Genomic DNA, 17,080 nt, shown 5'->3' with positions numbered 1-17,080 from the left:
CATTCAAGATTGTTAAAAGAAAGATTTTGTCAAGAATTCTGCATCAGAGCAGTTGGCAAGGACGCTGTCATACAAGATTGTTAAAAGAAAGATTTTGTCAAGAATTCTGCATCAGAGCAGTTGGCAAGGACGCTGTCATACAAGATTGTTAAAATGAAAGATTTTGTCATGAATTCTGCATCAGAGCAGTTGGCAAGGACGCTGTCATTCAAGATTGTTAAAAGAAAGACTTTGTCAAGAATTCTGCATCAGAGCAGTTGGCAAGGACGCTGTCATACAAGATTGTTAAAAGAAAGATTTTGTCAAGAATTTTGCATCAGAGCAGTTGGCAAGGACGCTGTCATACAAGATTGTTAAAAGAAAGATTTTGTCAAGAATTCTGCATCAGAGCAGTTGGCAAGGACGCTGTCATACAAGATTGTTAAAAGAAAGATTTTGTCAAGAATTCTGCATCAGAGCAGTTGGCAAGGACGCTGTCATTCAAGATTGTTAAAAGAAAGATTTTGTCAAGAATTCTGCATCAGAGCAGTTGGCAAGGACGCTGTCATTCAAGATTGTTAAAAAAAAAGATTTTGTCAAGAATTCTGCATCAGAGCAGTTGGCAAGGACGCTGTCATACAAGATTGTTAAAAAGAAAATTTTTCAAGAATTCTGCATCAGAGCAGTTGGCAAAGACGCTGTCATACAAGATTATTAAAAGAAAGATTTTGTCAAGAATTCTGCATCAGAGCAGTTGGCAAGGACGCTGTCATTCAAGATTGTTAAAAGAAAGATTTTGTCAAGAATTCTGCATCAGAGCAGTTGGCAAGGACGCTGTCATTCAAGATTGTTAAAAGAAAGATTTTGTCAAGAATTCTGCATCAGAGCAGTTGGCAAGGACGCTGTCATTCAAGATTGTTAAAAGAAAGATTTTGTCAAGAATTCTGCATCAGAGCAGTTGGCAAGGACGCTGTCATACAAGATTGTTAAAAAGAAAGACTTTGTCAAGAATTCTGCATCAGAGCAGTTAGCAAGGACGCTGTCATACAAGATTGTTAAAAAGAAAAAATTTTTCAAAAATTCTGCATCAGAGCATTTGGCAAGGACGCTGTCATTCAAGATTGTTAGAAAGAAAGATTTTGTCAAGAATTCTGCATCAGAGTAGTTGGCAAGGACGCTGTCATTCAAGATTGTTAAAAAGCAAGACTTTGTTAAGAATTCTGCATCAGAGCAGTTGGCAAGAACGTTGTCATACAAGATTGTTAAAAAGAAAGATTTTGTCAAGAATTCTGCATCAGAGCAGTTGGCAAGGACGCTGTCATTCAAGATTGTTAAAGTTCCAGTTATTTCAGTCAATCTTCCTATGAAAATAACCAATGATTTCCAAATATGTCTTTAAATTTCTGTTTATTATCATGTTAATGGTGTCAAGAGATTCACTAGGTTTCATCGTATTGTTATGAATGTCCTTCAAATTTCTGTTTATTATCATGTTAATGGTGTCAAGAGATTCACTAGGTTTCATCGTATTGTTATGAATGTCCTTCAAATTTCTGTTTATTATCATGTTAATGGTATGAAGAGATTCACTAGGTTTCATCGTATTGTTATGAATGTCCTTCAAATTTCTCTTTATTATCATGTTAATGGTGTCAAGAGATTCACTAGGTTTCATCGTATTGTTATGAATGTCCTCCGAATTGACTTTCGTTTTATTTTGGGTTCCAGTTTCTGTCCTAAAAGCTTTGCTGTGCAAGACTTTCCTAATTCATGTGAACTACTGAGACTTCCTTAATCGAAATGTTGTCCTTTACCTTATTATCATTTAATAATGCAACTTTACGTATTTGTTCTTTGAACAAAATTGTGCAAGCCATGAATTATTATGTATTAACATTGTACCAATAAACTATTGAGTATTTGTCGTAAATCAAATACAAAGGTATCAAAAATGTTGTCTCTGTTGAATAGTGCAAAATGAACAAAGTAATTCATCATTATAAAAAAAATCACAGTTTCTAATATTATCAGGATACAAAGGAGTTTTTCATAACTTCGTGTGATCATAGATTTAACTAGGATTTACATAGTTGATGCTACTGAACTCAGTTAATCTACGTGTTGTTCGATTCACACAGTTAATGTTAGTCAACTCCATTCATCTGTATGTTGTTTCATTTACAAACTTAATAGTACTGAACCCAGATAATCTATGTATTGTTTGAATTACAAACTTAATATTACTCAACTCAGTTAATCTACAGGTTGTTTAAATTACACCTTTAATATTACTGAGCTCCGTTAATCTACAGGTTGTTTAAGTTACACCTTTAATGTCATTGAGCTCAGTTAATATATGTGCTGTTTAGTTCACAGTTAATGTCGCTGTACTCAGTTTATCACTATGTTGTTTTATTTACACGGTTAATGTTAATAAACTCAGTTAATATGTAAGTTGTTTTATTACACAATTCAAGTTACTCAATATGTTGTTTGATTTGCACACTTAAAGTTAGTCAACTCATTTAATGTTAATGAGGTCAGTTAATCAATATGTTCTTTCATTTACATTGACGTGAATGAACTCAGTTAAACTATGTCTTGGTTCATTTATGTAGTTAATGTTAGTGAATGTTTTATTTACTCAGTCAATATTACTCATCTCAATTAATCTATATGTTGCTTGATATAAACAGTTAATATTACAGAACTCAGTTTATCTATATGTTTTTTTTATTTAAATAGTTAATGTTACGGAACTCCGTTAACACATATGTTGTTTAATTTAACCAGTTAATATTACAAAACTCAGTTAATGTATATGTTGTTTGATGTTCACAGTTAATGTTACTGAACTCAGTTAATCTACAGGTTGTTTGAATTACATCTTTAATGTTACTGAACTCAGTTAATCTATATGTTGTTTAAATTACACCTTTAATGTTACTAAACTCAGTTAATCTACAGGTTGTTTGAATTACACCTTTAATGTTACTGAACTCAGTTAACCTACAAATTGTTTGAATTACACCTTTAATATTACTGAAGTCAGTTAACCTACAGGTTGTTTGAATTACACCTTTAATGTTACTGAACTCAGTTAATCTACAGGTTGTTTGAATTACACCTTTAATGTTAACTCAGTTAATCTACAGGTTGTTTGAATTACACCTGTAATGATACTGAACTTAATTAATCTGCAGGTTGTTTGAATTACACCTTTAATGTTAACTCAGTTAATCTACAGGTTGTTTGAATTACACTTGTAATGTTACTGAACTTAATTAATCTGCAGGTTATTTGAATTACATCTTTAATGTTACTGAACTCAGTTAATCTATATTTGTTTAAATTACACCTTTAATGTTACTGAACTCAGTTAATCTACAGGTTGTTTGAATTACACCTTTAATGTTAACTCAGTTAATCTACAGGTTGTTTGAATTACACCTGTAATGTTACTGAACTCAATTAATCTGCAGGTTGTTTGAATTACATCTTTAATGTTACTGAACTCAGTTAATCTACAGGTTGTTTGAATTACATCTTTAATGTTACTGAACTCAGTTAATCTATATGTTGTTTAAATTACACCTTTAATGTTACTAAACTCAGTTAATCTACAGGTTGTTTGAATTACACCTTTAATGTTACTGAACTCAGTTAACCTACAGGTTGTTTGAATTACACCTTTAATATTACTGAAGTCAGTTAACCTACAGGTTGTTTGAATTACACCTTTAATGTTACTGAACTCAGTTAATCTACAGGTTGTTTGAATTACACCTTTAATGTTAACTCAGTTAATCTACAGGTTGTTTGAATTACACCTGTAATGTTACTGAACTTAATTAATCTGCAGGTTGTTTGAATTACACCTTTAATGTTAACTCAGTTAATCTACAGGTTGTTTGAATTACACTTGTAATGTTACTGAACTTAATTAATCTGCAGGTTATTTGAATTACATCTTTAATGTTACTGAACTCAGTTAATCTATATTTGTTTAAATTACACCTTTAATGTTACTGAACTCAGTTAATCTACAGGTTGTTTGAATTACACCTTTAATGTTAACTCAGTTAATCTACAGGTTGTTTGAATTACACCTGTAATGTTACTGAACTCAATTAATCTGCAGGTTGTTTGAATTACATCTTTAATGTTACTGAACTCAGTTAATCTACAGGTTGTTTGAATTACATCTTTAATGTTACTGAACTCAGTTAATCTACAGGTTGTTTGAATTACACCTTTAATGTTACTGAACTCAGTTAATCTACAGGTTGTTTAAATTACACCTGTAATGTTACTGAACTCAATTAATCTGCAGGTTGTTTGAATTACATCTTTAATGTTACTGAACTCAGTTAATCTACAGGTTGTCTGAATTACACCTTTAATGTTACTAAACTCAGTTGATCTATGTATTGTTTGAATTACAAACTTAATATTACCGAACTCAGTTAATCTATGTATTGTTTCAATTACAAACTTAATAATACTGAGCTCAGTTGATCTCTGTATTGTTTGAATTACAAACTTAATATTACTGAACTCAGTTAATCTATGTATTGTTTGAATTACAAACCTAATATTACTGAGCTCAGTTGATCTATGTATTGTTTGAATTACAAATTTAATATTACTGAACTCAGTTAATCTATGTATTGTTTGAATTACAAACTTAATATTACTGAACTCAGTTAATCTATGTATTGTTTGAATTACAAACTTAATATTACTGAACTCAGTTAATCTACAGGTTGTTTAAATTACACCTTTAATGTCACTGAACTCAGTTAATCTACAGGTTGTTTAAATTACACCTTTAATGTTACTGAACTCAGTTAATCTACAGGTTGTTTAAATTACACCTTTAATGTTACTGAACTCAGTTAATCTACAGGTTGTTTAAATTACACCTTTAATGTTACTGAACTCAATTAATCTACAGGTTGTTTAAATTACACCTTTAATGTTACTGAACTCAGTTAATCTACAGGTTGTTTAAATTACACCTTTAATATTATTGAACTCAGTTAATCTATGTATTGTTTGAATTACAAACTTAATATTACTGAGCTCAGTTGATCTATGTATTGTTTGAATTACAAATTTAATATTACTGAACACAGTTGATCTATGTATTGTTTTAATTACAAATTTAATATTACTGAACACAGTTGATCTGTGTATTGTTTTAATTACAAATTTAATATTACTGAACTCAGTTGATCTATGTATTGTTTGAATTACAAATTTAATATTACTGAACTCAGTTGATCTATGTATTGTTTGAATTACAAATTTAATGTTACTGAACTCAGTTAATCTACAGGTTGTTTGAATTACACCTCTAATGTTACTGAACTCAGTTGATCTATGTATTGTTTGAATTACAAATTTAATATTACTGAACTCAGTTGATCTATGTATTGTTTGAATTACAAATTTAATGTTACTGAACTCAGTTAATCTACAGGTTGTTTGAATTACACCTTTAATGTTACTGAACTCAGTTGATCTATGTATTGTTTGAATTACAAACTTAATATTACTTAACTCAGTTAATCTACAGGTTGTTTGAATTACAAATTTAATATTACTGAACTCAGTTGATCTATGTATTGTTTGAATTACAAATTTAATGTTACTGAACTCAGTTAATCTACAGGTTGTTTGAATTACACCTTTAATGTTACTGAACTCAGTTGATCTATGTATTGTTTGAATTACAAACTTAATATTACTGAATTCAGTTAATCTACAGGTTGTTTGAATTACAAATTTAATATTACCGAACTCAGTTGATCTATGTATTGTTTGAATTACAAACGTAATATTACTGAACTCAGTTGATCTATGTATTGTTTGAATTACAAACTTAATATTACTGAACTCAGTTAGTCTATGTATTGTTTCAATTACAAACTTAATAATACTGAGCTCAGTTGATCTATGTATTGTTTGAATTACAAACTTAATATTACTGAACTCAGTTAATCTATGTATTGTTTGAATTACAAACCTAATATTACTGAGCTCAGTTGATCTATGTATTGTTTGAATTACAAATTTAATATTACTGAACTCAGTTAATCTATGTATTGTTTGAATTACAAACTTAATATTACTGAACTCAGTTAATCTATGTATTGTTTGAATTACAAACTTAATATTACTGAACTCAGTTAATCTACAGGTTGTTTAAATTACACCTTTAATGTCACTGAACTCAGTTAATCTACAGGTTGTTTAAATTACACCTTTAATGTTACTGAACTCAGTTAATCTACAGGTTGTTTAAATTACACCTTTAATGTTACTGAACTCAGTTAATCTACAGGTTGTTTAAATTACACCTTTAATGTTACTGAACTCAATTAATCTACAGGTTGTTTAAATTACACCTTTAATGTTACTGAACTCAGTTAATCTACAGGTTGTTTAAATTACACCTTTAATGTTATTGAACTCAGTTAATTTTAAAGTTTGTTTAAATTACACCTTTAATGTAACTGAACTCAGTTAATCTATGTATTGTTTGAATTACAAACTTAATATTACTGAGCTCAGTTGATCTATGTATTGTTTGAATTACAAATTTAATATTACTGAACACAGTTGATCTATGTATTGTTTTAATTACACCTTTAATGTTACTGAACTCAGTTGACCTATGTATTGTTTGAATTACAAACTTAATATTACTGAACTCAGTTAATCTACAGGTTATTTGAATTACACCTTTAATGTTACTGAACTCAGTTGATCTATGTATTGTTTGAATTACAAACTTAATATTACTGAACTCAGTTAATCTACAGGTTGTTTGAATTACAAATTTAATATTACCGAACTCAGTTGATCTATGTATTGTTTGAATTACAAACGTAATATTACTGAACTCAGTTGATCTATGTATTGTTTGAATTAAAAACTTAATATTATTGAACGCAGTTAATCTATTGGTTGTTTGAATTACAAACTTAACGTTACTGTAACAATTATTATCTAAATTCTTTTCTCTTGTGTTTTCTATTATAATAATTTTACAGAAACGTATTTTTATTGTAATACCTATTGTAACTAGCGGTTTGTTTAAGTTTCAATTTATTCCAGTAACGAAGGTCTTTATAAGTGAACAGTTCTAATACCGTACAATGAAAAAGTAGTGAAAGTTGTTTTATTAAATAGAATTATATGAAACTTAACATACGTGGATATACAAATTTATTTCCTTTTAACAATAAAATTTAACAACAAGAAAGAAATATGTGACGTCACTTGGTCATAACAATTACATGAAGAATATGTTGTTGTTTTCTATAAGTCAAGGTTTCAAATTTTTAAGTGACTTTTCAGTGACTTGAACTGTTTTGATCAGTTAAAGTACAAACACCAGATTTTCTCAGACGAAATGTTTAGATAAGCTAAACCAAAAACGCCAGATCTTCCCTGATGAATTATTTGCATCAGTTAAAGAACAAACATTAGAATTTCTCAGTTGAAGTAAGAACTAGAAAAACACAACAACATTGTTTTCATTGTGGGTCTCCAAGAGATCAAGACCATACAGGTTCGTTTCGCCATGGTCCGAGATAAAGTCGTGGAATTAAAGTACTGTTACATGACACCAGGGGATTCCTTGAAAAACAATAAGTATATGAGAAATATATATTTTAATTTTATTACTATCCAAGATCAGTCATGTAAACTACAAATATAGATAAGAAAGGATAACGTAAACAATATTTTATTTTATTTAAAATTTCTTGTAACTTTAGCATGGCCGCTGTCATGAAATCGATAAACATATCTTTAATGGCGGGCGTAGATATAACCGATCAATAAATGCCTTATGATATGTATTACTTTCGATTTAAGGCACTGGCTTTATCAGTTCATAATGTATATATTTTTTTCAAAATTCCTTCAAGTTTTATTTGGAATTGAAAGTTATTAAGAAGCTTTCTGATATACAAAATATACACCAATTGAAAATACCAAATCGGAAATACATAAGAGTACAGTTATCACATGAAATACGAAAACAAAGTAATTCATTCTTTGCTTGGATATAAAACAGCATAATTGGGTATACATAAAAAAACTGTAAGAATTATTACGCCCTAGTTTGCATCGTAATCGGTATATGAATAGTTTTTCTGTAATTCCAGTGTCCTTGGAACATTTAAATACATCTTATAAAGTTACAAGACAGTGATCAAAGATTAGTCCTGGGAACAATGAAACACTTCTTATAACGTTACAAGACAGTGAACAAAGATTAGCTCTGGGAACATTTAAACACGACTTATAAAGTTACAAGACAGTAAACAAAATTTGGTCATGGGAACGATGAAACACGACTTATAAAGTTACAAGACAGTAAACAAAATTTAGTCATGAGAACGATGAAACACGTCTTATAAAGTTACAAGACAGTAAACAAAATTTGGTCATGGGAACGATGAAACACGTCTTATAAAGTTACAAGAAAGTAAACAAAATTTGGTCATGGGAACGATGAAACACGACTTACAAACTTACAAGACAGTGAACAAAATTTGGTCATGGGAACGATGAAACACGACTTATAAAGTTACAAGACAGTAAACAAAATTTAGTCATGAGAACGATGAAACACGTCTTATAAAGTTACAAGACAGTAAACAAAATTTGGTCATGGGAACGATGAAACACGTCTTATAAAGTTACAAGACAATAAACAAAATTTGGTCATAGGAACGATGAAACACGTCTTATAAAGTTACAAGACAGTAAACAAAATTTGGTCATGAGAACGATGAAATACGACTTATAAAGTTACAAGACAGTAAACAAAGTTTGGTCATGGGAACGATGAAACACGACTTATAAAGTTACAAGACAGTAAACACAATTTGGTCATGGGAACGATGAAACACGACTTATAAAGTTACAAGACAGTAAACAAAATTTGGTCATGGGAACGATGAAACACGACTTACAAAGTTACAAGACAGTAAACAAAATTTGATCATGGGAACGATGAAACACGACTTCAAAGTTACAAGACAGTAAACAAAGTTTGGTCATGGGAACGATGAAACACGACTTATAAAGTTACAAGACAGTAAACAAAATTTGGTCATGGGAACGATGAAACACGTCTTATAAAGTTACAAGACAGTAAACAAGATTTGGTCATGGGAACGATGAAACACGTCTTATAAAGTTACAAGACAGTAAACAAAATTTGGTCATGGGAACAATAAAACACGTCTTATAAAGTTACAAGACAGTAAACAAAATTTGGTCATGGGAACGATGAAACACGTCTTATAAAGTTACAAGACAGTAAACAAAATTTGGTCATGGGAACGATGAAACACGTCTTATAAAGTTACAAGACAGTAAACAAAATTTGGTCATGGGAACGATGAAACACGACTTATAAAGTTACAAGACAGTAAACAAAATTTGGTCATGGGAACGATGAAACACGACTTATAAAGTTACAAGACAGTAAACAAAATTTGGTCATGGGATCGATGAAACACGACTTATAAAGTTACAAGACAGTAAAGAAAGAATGGTCCTGGGAACAGTTAAACACGTCTTATAAAGTTACAAGACAGTAAACAAAATTTGGTCATGAGAACGATGAAATACGACTTATAAAGTTACAAGACAGTAAACAAAGTTTGGTCATGGGAACGATGAAACACGACTTATAAAGTTACAAGACAGTAAACACAATTTGGTCATGGGAACGATGAAACACGACTTATAAAGTTACAAGACAGTAAACAAAATTTGGTCATGGGAACGATGAAACACGACTTACAAAGTTACAAGACAGTAAACAAAATTTGATCATGGGAACGATGAAACACGACTTCAAAGTTACAAGACAGTAAACAAAGTTTGGTCATGGGAACGATGAAACACGACTTATAAAGTTACAAGACAGTAAACAAAATTTGGTCATGGGAACGATGAAACACGTCTTATAAAGTTACAAGACAGTAAACAAGATTTGGTCATGGGAACGATGAAACACGTCTTATAAAGTTACAAGACAGTAAACAAGATTTGGTCATGGGAACGATGAAACACGTCTTATAAAGTTACAAGACAGTAAACAAAATTTGGTCATGGGAACAATAAAACACGTCTTATAAAGTTACAAGACAGTAAACAAAATTTGGTCATGGGAACGATGAAACACGTCTTATAAAGTTACAAGACAGTAAACAAAATTTGGTCATGGGAACGATGAAACACGTCTTATAAAGTTACAAGACAGTAAACAAAATTTGGTCATGGGAACGATGAAACACGACTTATAAAGTTACAAGACAGTAAACAAAATTTGGTCATGGGAACGATGAAACACGACTTATAAAGTTACAAGACAGTAAACAAAATTTGGTCATGGGATCGATGAAACACGACTTATAAAGTTACAAGACAGTAAACAAAGAATGGTCCTGGGAACAGTTAAACACGTCTTATAAAGTTACAAGACAGTAAACAAAATTTGGTCATGAGAACGATGAAATACGACTTATAAAGTTACAAGACAGTAAACAAAGTTTGGTCATGGGAACGATGAAACACGACTTATAAAGTTACAAGACAGTAAACACAATTTGGTCATGGGAACGATGAAACACGACTTATAAAGTTACAAGACAGTAAACAAAATTTGGTCATGGGAACGATGAAACACGACTTACAAAGTTACAAGACAGTAAACAAAATTTGATCATGGGAACGATGAAACACGACTTCAAAGTTACAAGACAGTAAACAAAGTTTGGTCATGGGAACGATGAAACACGACTTATAAAGTTACAAGACAGTAAACAAAATTTGGTCATGGGAACGATGAAACACGTCTTATAAAGTTACAAGACAGTAAACAAGATTTGGTCATGGGAACGATGAAACACGTCTTATAAAGTTACAAGACAGTAAACAAAATTTGGTCATGGGAACAATAAAACACGTCTTATAAAGTTACAAGACAGTAAACAAAATTTGGTCATGGGAACGATGAAACACGTCTTATAAAGTTACAAGACAGTAAACAAAATTTGGTCATGGGAACGATGAAACACGTCTTATAAAGTTACAAGACAGTAAACAAAGAATGGTCCTGGGAACAGTTAAACACGTCTTATAAAGTTACAAGACAGTAAAAGAAAACCTGCTTTCGAATCACGCTAGTTGTAATAGAAAAAAACGTGTTACCTTTTTTAACCTTCTACTGAGTTGTTGCAATTACAACTATATGTTGCATGGCTCCACAGATGTTTGAAAATAGTGCAAAGTGCAAACTGTTTAATTCTACCTTACATACATTATTCGTTTCATCATTTTTTAACGATAAACAAATAACCTTACACGATACAACAGCTTCATCAATTCAATATACTAGTAACATTTTTAGAGTTATACAAATGTTGCTAACATTTTACGTGTGTAACATTGATTGTTTGAGCCACTTCGTTTTGCTGTTCGTCGATATAAAAATACAAGTGCAAGTTTATCAAAGATTTTCCTTTTTGTTATTTGTCTATTTCCTCTAAGAAAACAATATTTCAATTTGTTTTATATTTCACAGATAATAACTGCGTTACTCACCAGATGGGGTTGGGTTGTAGGAAAGCAAACGGCTGCATTACTTCGAACATGTCGCTGTTGTCGCATATTATGCGGGCTAAGCTCGATTTCCTTATTTCAGCTAGTTGAGCTAGAATATTAGAAAACACTCTATGATTTACATAATTCTTTCTTGTGTTCGTATTGTCACCATTTCAGGTTTAACGATTACTTGAAATTCATAAGTACAGTAGAATGTATATTGTGTTATCTAACTTATATATATATATATATATATATATATACAAATTTTGTTGTTGTTTTGAATTAAGCACAAAGCTACTCAATGGGCGATCTGTGCTCTACCTACTACGGGTATCGAAACCCGGTTTTTAGCGTTGAAAATCCGCAGACATACCGCTGAGCCACTTAGGGGATTTCAGGTTTTAAACAGATTTTAGGTTTGGTTTGGTTTGTTTTGATTTTCGCGCAAAATTACACGAAGACTATCTGCGCTAGCTGTCCTTAATTTATGAGTGTAAGACTAACAGTAGGCAGCTAGTCATCACCACCCACCGCCAACTCTTGGGCTACTCTTTAACCAACAAATAATGGGATTAATCGTCACATTATAAAGCTCCCACGGCTGAAAGGGCGAGCTTGTTTGGTGTGGCGGTGATTCAAACCCGCGACCCTTGGATTATGAGTCGAGTGCCATGCCGGCCCAGATTTTAAAAACGTTTGATTGGAACGTAGAAATCTTTCGAGACGTAGAAATGTGCAAGAAAACCGTTCATCATTTGGATTATTTCTGTAAAATATTTTCAACTTGAGGAACGAAAGGATAATTTTTAAAAATGTCATTAACTTGTTTCGCCTTAAAGTAATAACAGCATAAAAACTGATGAAACATAATATACCAGTCTACTATTAAAAATAACTGAATTAAAAGAAAAGCTGAAGCCAACATCACTCTATTTTAGCAGTGTAAGACTAGAGGGAGGACAGCTAGTCATCACCACCCACCGCCAACTCTTCTGCTACTCTTTCACCAACGAATAGTTAGACTGACAGAAACATTATAACGCCCCCACGGCTGAATGGGTGAGCATGTTTGATGCAATGGGGGTTCGAGCCTGCGACCCTTGAATTATCAGTAGAGTGCCTTGCCAGCCGGGCCATGAAATAATGTACCAAAGTAAATACCAAATCTTAACAAAAGTAAACTAAAGCTGCTTACTCTTAAAAAAACAAACAAACGGGTACAGGTTATCAAAACAAATAAATCTTTATAATATAAAACAAAATGAAAGAGAATAAGTTATCGAAACTGATAACTCTTTAATGTACTTCCTGAGTCTGGGAACTTCCTATCCACAACCCGCAAATAGGAGACCAAAATAAGTAACTCTCTACTGTAAGTAAGGACCTTTCTACTGTAAGTAAGTAACTTTCTACTGTAAGTAAGTAACTTTTTACTGTAAGTAAGAAACTTTCTACTGTAAGTAAGTAACTTTTTACTGTAAATAAGTAACTTCTAATGTAAGTAAGTACCTTTCTACTGTAAGTAAGTAACTTTCTACTGTAAGTAACTCTCTACTGTAAGTAAGTACCTTTCTTCTGTAAGTAAGTAACTCTCTACTGTAAGTAAGTACCTTTCTACTGTAAGTAAGTAACTTTCTACTGTAAGTAAGTAACTTTTTACTGTAAGTAAGTAACTTTTTACTGTAAGTAAGAAACTTTCTACTGTAAGTAAGTAACTTTTTACTGTAAGTAAGTAACTTTTTACTGTAAGTAAGAAACTTTCTACTGTAAGTAAGTAAGTAACTTTTTACTGTAAGTAAGTAACTCTCTACTGTAAGTAAGTAACTCTCTACTGTAAGTAAGGAACTCTCTACTGTAAGTAAGTAACTCTCTACTGTAAGAAAGAAACTTTCTACTGTAAGTAAGTAACTTTCTACTGTAAGTAAGTAACTTTTTACTGTAAGTAAGTAACTTTTTACTGTAAGTAAGAAACTTTCTACTGTAAAGTAAGTAACTTTTTACTGTGAAGTAACTCTCTACTGTGAGTGGCACCTTTCTTCTGTGAGTAAGTAACTCTCTGCTGTCAGGTAAGTACCTTCTACTGTAAGTAAGTAACTTTCACTGTGAGTAAGTAACTCTCACTGTAAGTAACTCTCTACTGTGAAGTGGGGCACCTTTCTTCTGTAAGTAAGTAACTCTCTACTGTAAGTGGGCACCCTTCTCTGCTGTGAGTAAGTAACTTTCTGCTGTGAGTAAGTAACTTTGCACTGTAAGTAAGTAACTTTTTTACTGTAAGTAAGAAACTTTCTACTGTAAGTAAGTAACTTTTTACTGTAAGTAAGTAACTTTTTACTGTAAGTAAGAAACTTTCTACTGTAAGTAAGTAAGTAACTTTTTACTGTAAGTAAGTAACTCTCTACTGTAAGTAAGTAACTCTCTACTGTAAGTAAGGACTCTCTACTGTAAGTAAGTAACTCTCTACTGTAAGAAAGAACTCCACTGTGAGTAAGTAACTTTCACTGTAAGTAAGTAACTTTTACTGTAAGTGAAGTAACTTTTTACTGTAAGTAAGAAACTTTCTACTGTAAGTAAGTAACTTTTTACTGTAAGTAAGTAACTTTTTACTGTAAGTAAGAAACTTTCTACTGTAAGTAAGTAAGTAACTCTTTACTGTAAGTAAGTAACTCTCTACTGTAAGTAAGTAACTCTCTACTGTGAGTGGGGAACTCTCTACTGTGAGTAAGTAACTCTCTACTGTAAGAAAGAACTTTCACTGTGAGTAAGTAACTTTTACTGTAAATAAGTAACTTCTAATGTAAGTAAGTGCCTTTCTGCTGTGGTAAGTAACTTTCTGCTGTGAGTAACTCTCTACTGTGAGTGGGGTGCCTTTCTTCTGTAAGTGAAGTAACTTTCTACTGTAAGTAACTCTCTACTGTAAGTAAGTACCTTTCTACTGTAAGTAAGTAACTTTCTACCGTAAGTAAGTAACTTTTTACTGTAAGTAAGTAACTTTTTACTGTAAGTAAGAAACTTTCTACTGTAAGTAAGTAACTTTTTACTGTAAGTAAGTAACTTTTTACTGTAAGTAAGAAACTTTCTACTGTAAGTAAGTAACTTTTACTGTAAGTAAGTAACTCTCTACTGTAAGTAAGTAACTCTCTACTGTAAGTAAGGAACTCTCTACTGTAAGTAAGTAACTCTCTATTGTAAGTAAGTAACTTTCTACTATAAGTAAGTAACTTTTTACTGTAAGTAAGTAACTCTCTACTGTAAGTATCTCTCTACTGTAAGTAAGGAACTCTCTACTGTAAGTAAGTGACTTTCTACTGTAAGTAAGTAACTTTCTACTGTAAGTAAGTAACTCTCTACTGTAAGTAAGTAACTTTCTGCTGTAAGTAAGTAACTCTCTACTGTAAGTAAGGAACTCTCTACTGTAAGTAAGTAACTTTCTACTGTAAGTAAGTAACTCTCTACTGTAAGTAAGGAACTCTCTACTGTAAGTAACTTCTCCTAAACGTTGCAGAGCTACTTTCCTGTTGCGCAGTGTTAAACTTGAGGACTTATAACACTAAACATAGAGGTTCAGTCTCTGCATAAACTGACATAACCTGGTGGTTATGATGTTCAACTCGCAATCTGAGGAATACGGATCGAATACCATCACCGAACAAGCTTGCCCTTTCAGACGTGGGGCATTACTGTGACAGTTATCTCACTATTTGATCACAGTACCCCAACATTCGGCGGTTGCTGCTGTTGACTAACTGCCTTTTTTCTAGTCTATCTTTTCTAAGCTAAAGTCCAATAGCCGTGGAGTAGCTTTGCGCGAAATTCAACCAAGGTAACGCGTTGTACAAGCATGTGCAGACAAATCACATGTATGTTTTAGATTGTTATATCCGTCGAATAGTTCGACGGATGATATTCGAACCGTTCGAATTCTTAAACTCACAATATTCTATTGGGTTCAGGAATAATTCGTGAGCGTTTTTTCAAGTTAAACAAATATATTCATAAATGAAACGCTTTCGCAAAATATTTCATGTCATTTGGTAGATAATTTTTTGCTCTAATAGATGGTGTGTTTGATTTTCATATGTCTTTAATTTTTGCTTTCATTTTCAGCTCATTAAATGGACTGTCAAGTGGACAAAATCGAGCATTTTCGACACCATCTGCTTTTCGCATTTAATTTCTTGCAATTTCGTTTAAAACAATGCATGCTATATACCTAGGTATTACATGAAATAAAGTATCATAATAAATGTTTTGGGTGTAATGTGTTCATGCATTGAAGTATTGTATAGTCTTGCATGTAATGCGTGAATGAAATTATTTAAAAACGCTCACGAATTATTCCTCAACCTAATACAAGAAGAAATTTCTGTCAGTTAAAATGAGGAGTATTTTGTTAAATAACAAAGTTTTCGACTTAAATTCCTGTAGTATTACAATACATACGCTCGGTGAAGGACGACTCCATGTTTCCGTTTTCATACCACAAGCGATCTCCTAGCTTCAGCCTTCGGAACTGGTCGGCCACGATACACGCAAACGTCGGGCCGAGAGTAGCGTAGGGGATGGAGTACTCGGCTATACCGGCCGGAAATAAGTCTATATCATTCACGTTCCTGAGTGTATTAAATTAAACTTGTTAGCCTATGAGCTTGATAAAAATTATGATTTAAAATAACACATTATGAAGACTTTGAAAGATCACCCGCATTTGAGAATATGAAAAATCATAATAGTCTTATAGATAAATCAATTAGAAATCTAATATTTATCTATCTAGCTAATATCCCTTCAAAGTTGCTTTATTGGAAGACAATGAACCGAGAACTGAATTACTTTCAAACCTACCACTCACTTACTTACCACGTGATTCTACTAATTAAGAAACAAATATTTAAGTTGATTAAGAATCTTAAACATGTTTTTGTAAGCGAGTACTTTATTTGTCTCTTTTGAAAATAGTTAGGCCACAAATAAAATTATATATTTATGTTTGTATTCATAAATATTACAATACAAACATCAACAGTGAGGCCATAAACAAAATTATAAATTTATGTTTGTATCCATAAATAATACAATAAGAACATAAACAGTTAGATCACAAATAAAGTTATAAATTTATGTTTGTATCCATAAATAATACAATAAGAACAGCAACAGTTAGATCACAAATAAAGTTATAAATTTATGTTTGTATCCATAAATAATACAATAAGAACATCAACAGTTAGATCACAAATAAAGTTATAAATTTATGTTTGTATCCATAAATAATACAATAAGAACATCAACAGTTAGATCACAAATAAAGTTATAAATTTATGTTTGTATCCATAAATAATACAATAAGAACATCAACAGTTAGATCACAAATAAAGTTATAAATTTATGTTTGTATCCATAAATAATACAATAAGAACATCAACAGTTAGATCACAAATAAAGTTATAAATTTATGTTT

At 31.5% G+C, this 17,080-nt stretch overlaps 1 pseudogene across 1 annotated transcript in view; it reads right to left on the bottom strand.

The window, feature by feature from the left end:
• Positions 1-7,151: 7,151 nt before the first annotated feature.
• The window catches only part of LOC143224849 (salivary peroxidase/catechol oxidase-like), a 38,605-nt pseudogene continuing 28,676 nt past the window's right edge, over positions 7,152-17,080 (bottom strand). The window contains exons 15-17 of the transcript XR_013013466.1: positions 16,063-16,232; positions 11,620-11,728; positions 7,152-7,629 (exon numbers count right to left, since the gene is read on the bottom strand). The product of XR_013013466.1 is annotated as a salivary peroxidase/catechol oxidase-like (transcript). The remainder of the gene's footprint in view (positions 7,630-11,619; positions 11,729-16,062; positions 16,233-17,080) is intronic.

Source organism: Tachypleus tridentatus, chromosome 9 (assembly GCF_004210375.1).
Source record: "Tachypleus tridentatus isolate NWPU-2018 chromosome 9, ASM421037v1, whole genome shotgun sequence".
NCBI lineage: Eukaryota > Metazoa > Arthropoda > Merostomata > Xiphosura > Limulidae > Tachypleus > Tachypleus tridentatus.
This window is presented reverse-complemented; position numbering and strand designations above follow the sequence as displayed.